A 6,973-nucleotide genomic window follows, 5' to 3' on the forward strand; every position below is an offset into this window, starting at 1 on the left:
TGGTATTTGTTAAGTGCTTTCTATGTGCCAAGCACTGTACTAAGTGCTGGGATGGTTACGAGACAATTCAGGAAGGACACCGTTCTTGTCCCAAATGAGACTCAAATTAAATTTAAAATATGCTGACCTTAATTTAAAATACAAGTAAGTTTCCTTAAGTTCTGGAGGAAACCATCAAAAACACTGAAATGACTAAGACATTATGCTTCTATCCAAATTGTCAACTGCATTTTGGGCCTCATAAATATACACAAAGTTATGTTCATAGTAAAACAGCTCAATCATGTAAATTACCCCAAATTAAAACATTTTTAAGCCGCAGTAGAAATGTTTTTTGTACCTTGTTCATTACAACGAGTTTTTAAGATATTTGTGTGAGTCTAAAAAACTAAATACACTTTGGAACACATTTGCCAACACCTTTTATTTAATTGAAATGTGTATGACTACATATAGACGTGACAGACCACAAAGTGAAAACAAGATCAGAAAAGCTCTTGTGCCTTTTGCAAGGCAGATGGCAGGATATATTGGGTGGCATTAACTCATTTATGCCAGATAATGAGCACATATAATTTTGAAATATGGTCCTTTAATTAGGCCTAATAAGATGAGAAATTGAATTAAAAAGATTAATATATAAAAATGGAAAACACAAGACAAGGTTTAACGTAAAAGTGATAGAAATTGCTCAGTCCCAGACATAGGAAGCTGTTCTACCCTCACACACCTAATTTCTGCTTTCCATGGGACAGTCTGACAAACCACCTTTCTCCTCATTTTCAAACCTTACTAAAATCACACCTCCTACAAGAAGTTTCCCTGAGTAGCCTCTCATTTCTTGACCTTATTCAACTCCCATCCTCCACCACCTGTGTACCTGTATCTCTACCCCTTAAACACTTGGCTTAAGCAGCATGGCCTAGTGGATAGAGCATGGTCCTGGGAGTCGGAAAGATCTGAGTTCTAATTCTAACTCCACCACTTGTCTGCTTTGTGACCTTGGGAAAGTCACTTAATTTCTTTGTGCTTCAGTTACCTCATCTGTAAAATGGGGACTAAAACTGTGAGTTCCATGTGGGGCATGGACTGTGTCCAACCTGATTAGCTTGCACCTACCCCAGTGCGTAGTACGTTACCTGGCAAATAGTAAGTGCTTAACAAATACCGTAAAGAAAAAAAAGCATTTTGATTACCTAATCTCAGCCCCATAACACTTAAGTACATCTCGTTATACCATCCTAACTCTCAAGTCTGTAACCTGGGTGTTGTCCTGGACTCATCTCTTTCATTCCACCCTGTCCATTCAATCTGCCATAAAATCCTTTTGGTTCTTCCTTCACAACACAGTTAAAATCTGCCTTTTTCTGGTCATTCAAACTGCTACCTTGCTGATCCAAGCACCTATCCTATCCTACTTTGAATACTGCATATGTCTCCTCATTGACCTCCCGGCTTCCTGTCTCTCTCCACTCCAATCCATACTTCACTCTGTTGAACAGATCATTTATCAACAAAAGCATTCAGTTTAGATTCCTCCATTCCTCATGAACTTTTAGTGGTTGCTCATTCACCTCCACGTCAAACAGAAACTCCTTACTATTGATTTTAAAGCACTCAATCAACTCTTCCCATCATACCTCACCTAACTAATCTCCTACTGCACTCCAGCACGGACACTCTGCTGCTCTACCTCCAGTTTACTCGCTGTACTCCAATCTCATCTATCTCACCAAGACCACTTTCCCACATCCTCCCCCTGGCCTGAATTCCCCCCGCCCTTTCCATATACACCAGACCACCACTCTCTCCACCTTCAAAGCATTGTTGAGGACACACCTCCTCCAAGAGGTCTTCCTCGATTAAGACCTCTTCCCCCCCCTCCCCCCGCATCATCTATGCATTTGAATCAGTGACCTTTGGACATGTGATATTTGCCGCAACTCCAACCCCACAGTACTTGTTCACATTCCTTTAAAATATATATTATAAATTATTTATCCATATGAATGTCTGTCTCCCCTTCAGACTATAAGCTCATTATGAGCTGGGAATATGTCTGCTAATTCTGTTGTATTGTACTCTCCCAATCACTTGGTACAGTGCTCTGCACATAATAAGCTCATTAAATATGATTGATTGATTTGTTGCTTCCCCTATCTGTAATTTATTTTAATGTCTCTCTCCTCTACTAGGCAGTAAGCTGCTCAAGGGCAGGAGTCACGTCTAACAACTCTAGTGTATTGAATTCTATCAAGAGTTTAGTGCAGTGCTCTATACACAATAAGCACTCAATAAATATCATGGTTCAATTGATTGATTGTCTGCTGAGTGGGTCGGGTGCACAGGATGGGGCACAGCAAGTTATCAATAACACTCTAAGGTTCCTCCCTCTTAACCACACACTCTTTTCTCCTGTTACATCCCAGTTTGTGTTCCGATCTCCTTCCATACTCACCAACTGTTCCTTACTTGTGACCTTCCATCACTGAGCAATTACTCCTTTCTCCTTGAAGAGAACTCTCTTGCCATTCAAATCTGCTAAGTCACATCCCTCCCCATCTTCTCATGTTCTTTTGAAAAGTCACCCCTCCAATAAATAGTCCGTGTTGAATCTCCCGCCCCATCTACCACTTTCCTGTCCTTTCATCCCATCAACCACCTTTATACTCAGTTGTGCCTATACTTAGTTCTTTGTTGTCCATTTACTTGTTTAATCATTTACTTTGGCCTTTTTTCATCTGAATTAATGCTTTAAATCTTCATCCCAGAGTGCATTTGGCAATATATGCCTTGCCTCCAGCATTAGATTATAAATTTCTTGAAAGTAGAGAGTATGTCTTTTACTTCATTCTTGTCTTTTCTTATGCCATCGGGTCATCTCCGACCCATAGTGACTCCATGGACGCACAGCTCCCAGAACACCCACCTCCATCTGCAATTGTTCTGGTAGTTTACCCATAGAGTTTTCTTGGTAAAAATACGGAAGTGGTTTACCACTGCCTCCTTCCTCACAGTAAACTTGAGTCTCCACCCTTGGGTCTCTCCCCTTCCGCTGCTGACCAGAACAGGTAAGTTTTTACTTGTAGCAGATTGTCTTCCACTTTCTAGCCACTGACCAAGCTAGGAATGGAATGGGTGGCCTCTGCTTGACTCTCCTTCCCATAGTCAAGACTGGTAGAGTACTGGAAACTCTCCAGGTGAGACTCTGAGAGGGGCTTACTTCTATCACTTGCTCCCACATGCCTAGTACAGTGAGCAGCTCACAAAAGATGCTTAACGGATGCAGATCCTTGAGGACAGGGATCATATGTCCCGACTCTTTAGTACTTTCCCATATATTCTGTACAGTGCTCCTCACAGAATAAATGCTTAATAAATACCACTGATTGATGAATGCTTTCAATGTAGATGACTATGTTGCTATTCCCTTTAGTTCTCCTGGATCTAACTAGTAACAGAGATCATATCCACTGCACCCTACTTATATCTGAAACCATACTGCTACTCTGGGGGCACCTGATTAGTGTTGTGATTGAGCCAGTTGCAGAAGAGCTTTGGCTAGGATCTTGAAGTAACAGTAATGAGGGTATTTTTTGAGCACCTTCTAAACGCAGTGACAGGTTCTAAGCTCTTGGGAATAATAACAGAGTGAACAGGCAAATTCCCTACCCACAAGGATCTTGCATTCTAATTCAGGAGACAGACATAAACATATTATAAATATATGTATACTCATAAGATGAGAATTAATAAATAATACACAAACATATTCATGGATACATAAAAAATGGCAGAGGCAGATGATAACAATCAGGGTCCTAACAATTATTTGGGGAAAACCTTGTAAGGGCAAGTGGGATTTGGGGAAGGAATTTGAAACTGGGGAGGAATGTAGTCTGGTGGATATTGTTGGGGGTGGGAGAGTAAGGGGGAGGGGATTAGAGTTACAAGCCCTGGGGACAGAATGGGAAGACTTCAAAGGTAGGGAAGATGCTAGGATAGCACAGCCAGCAGTGGCTTGGGAAGAGAAAATGTGGTAAAGAGGGCATTAGCGGATGAGGACAGCTGATAAGTAAGAAATCTTAGCACGGTGCTGATGGAAGGTGCAGTGACCATCCCATCCTCTCCTCCCCTTTAGAAGCCTACATCTTCCTCCTTTACCCCCACTCTAAAATTACAGCTTACCATAATCTACCACCCCATCTCTGCTTTCTGAGGGATTTCCATGCCTTTGTTTCCTTCCTTTTTTCTTCTCTTCCTGCCCTGGCCTTGGCAATTTAAATACCCACAAGGATGTTTCCAATAACTCCCAGCCAATGTAATGTTCTTTTATGCTGCATCCACTGTACTATTTATGAAGGGGAAAATAATTAATTTGGAAAAATCAGATTTTAAATTTTGGTTTCTGTCAGTGGAAATGTTATAGCTAAGATCCCTTAAATAGGTCTTCCCTATAAATATATTCTAATGGTCTATTTCTGAAGTAAGGATTTATTTAGATGAGAATGATCCTGGCATTCCCAAGGACTCTGAGACAATGGGCAATGTAGGTATGAGGAAGGATATCTGGATGCCTTATCCCCTCTGTAGACTGTAGGCACCTTCATCATCAATAGCATTTATTGAATGCTTACTGTGTGCAGGGCACTCTATTAAGCACTAGGGAGAGTACAGTACAAAAGAGTTGGTAGTCATGTTTTCTGCTCAAAATGAGCTTGCAGTCTAGAGGGCTCTATGTGGGCAGGGATTGTGACTACCTACTTTGTCATACTGTATTTTCCCAAGTGCTTAGAACGGTGCTAGGCAAACAGGGGCTCACAGTCTCAATCCCCGTTTTATAGATGAGGTAACTGAGGTGCAGAGAAGAGGAGCAACTTGCCCAAGGTCACCCAGCAGACAAGTGACAGAGTTGGGATTAGAACCCATGGCCTCTGACTCACAGGCCCATCCATGCTCTGTCCACTTTGCCATGCTTATAGATAAGGACTGTGAGCCCTGTGTGGAACAGGGACTGTTTCCAACCTGATTTGGTCAAATGCTCCCCCCAGCACTTAGTACAGGGCGGAGCATGGAGTAAGTACTTAACCAATATGACTATTATTATTATTATTGTTATTATCATCATCATCATCATCAAGGTAGGGTGAGACAAGAGCTTGGCTTAACATGGTAGCAGTTTGGAGAGGAAAGGGTGGATTGAGCCGCTGAATGCTCCTGGCGGAAATCTAAGCACCAGGCCAACCTCGTCCACTTTAAGTTTAGCCTTTCTTGCCTTAATTCTGCACGTCAGGTTAGGGCACCCCTCTCCTCCAAAATCTCCGGTGGTTGCCTATCCACCTCTGTATCAAGCAAAAACTCTTCACTATTGGCTTCAGTGCTCTCCATCACTTTGCTCCTTCTTACCTTACCTCCCTTCTCTCCATCTCCTTCCCAGTCTGCACACTCTACTCTTCCGGTGCTACCCTTCTCACTGTGCCTCGTTCTCACCATTCCTGCCATTGACCCTTGGCTCACATCCCCCCCTGTCCTGGAATGCCCTCCATCCTCAAATCTGCCAAACTAGCACAATTGTCCCCTTCAAAGCCCTACTGAAAGTTCACCTCCTTCAGGATGCCTTCCCAGGCTGACACCACCCTTTCCTCTGCTCCCCTTCCCTACCCCTCCCCATCACCCCGACTCACTCCCTGTGCTCTACTCCCCTCCCTGCCCCACGACATTTATGTATATATGTACATATTTATAATTATAATTCTATTTATAGTGTGTATATATCTATAATTCTACATGTATATAATGATGCTACTGATGCCTATTTACTGGTTTTGATGTCCCCCTTTCTAGACTGTGAGTTCATTGTGGGCAGGTAGTGTCTCTATTTGTTGCTGAATTGTACTTCCCAAGCGCTTAGTACAGTGTTCTGCACACAGTAAGCGCTCAATAAACATGAGTGAATGAATGAATGAAAGTAAGTGCTCAACATATCCCCTTGATGAAGGATGGAGGAACAAACCTCTGAGAGTCCTTCTTGTTCTTGGCCGGGAATCAGTCACTAGTATATATTGAGCATTTATTATGTGAAGAAGACTCTACTAAGCACTAGTGAGAGGACAGTAGAGATGGTACATATGATCCCTACCGTCAGTGAACTTATAATCTAACAAGGGGAACAAAATCTAAAATAAATTAGAGGTAGGAGGAAGCTATAGCAAATAAAGATATGTAGATCAATGTACCATACCTGAATGAAGGTGGCACACTTCATTATTTATTCCAGGAAATTTGCCACCTGATTAGAATTCAGTTCTGCTTCATCATAACATTTAATACAAACTATTAAAATATTCAGGATTTTGCAGAAACTGTGAATTCAAACCAAATTTCAAACAACTTTGAAGTGCTCTCAGACGGTGACCAGGGCATTTCCATTTACGATTCCTAATTTTGTCAGGAGGTTTCAAAGTCACACTAGTAAAATGAATGAAGAAATGTGAATTTTCTTAAGAGGCAAGTTTGCAATTATTCCTCTTTTCCTGGAATAGCAGATAATTGAATAGTTGCTCACCTGAACTGGAAAGGGTCGGTGAAAATCTCATTCTACTTTGCACATCAAAATCTTTATTCCAAGTTCTGAACTCCTGGAATCTTTAAAAAGGAGGTCTAACATTGATGAGATACACAAGTGAAGAGGGGAAGGAAAATATAACCTTATCTTTAAAGTGGCATGTATGTTCTAAACCCATACAATAGCCTCATTAACATGAAATTGCATGAAGTTAAAGCAGAAAGGAAGTTGGGGCCAAGATTATCATTATCTTCAGTCTATGATAAATCTTTTCATTCAGTAGAGATCCTAATAGCAGGAAAAAACATGTACCCACTTCTGATATTGATATCCAATCCAGCCTAGTATCTGTTTAAAAATTAAGCTTGTGATTCTTGCCTCAACTCTAGCAAACTCTGCTATTCTGTG

At 41.4% G+C, this 6,973-nt stretch overlaps 1 non-coding gene across 1 annotated transcript; it reads right to left on the minus strand.

Moving 5' to 3' along the window:
• Positions 1-3,081: 3,081 nt before the first annotated feature.
• Positions 3,082-3,218, minus strand: LOC114811518. The gene has a single exon (XR_003759215.1). It is a non-coding gene; the product is annotated as a small nucleolar RNA SNORA7 (small nucleolar RNA).
• Positions 3,219-6,973: the final 3,755 nt, after the last annotated feature.

The sequence above is a fragment of the Ornithorhynchus anatinus genome, chromosome 4 (assembly GCF_004115215.2).
Source record: "Ornithorhynchus anatinus isolate Pmale09 chromosome 4, mOrnAna1.pri.v4, whole genome shotgun sequence".
Classification (NCBI taxonomy): domain Eukaryota; kingdom Metazoa; phylum Chordata; class Mammalia; order Monotremata; family Ornithorhynchidae; genus Ornithorhynchus; species Ornithorhynchus anatinus.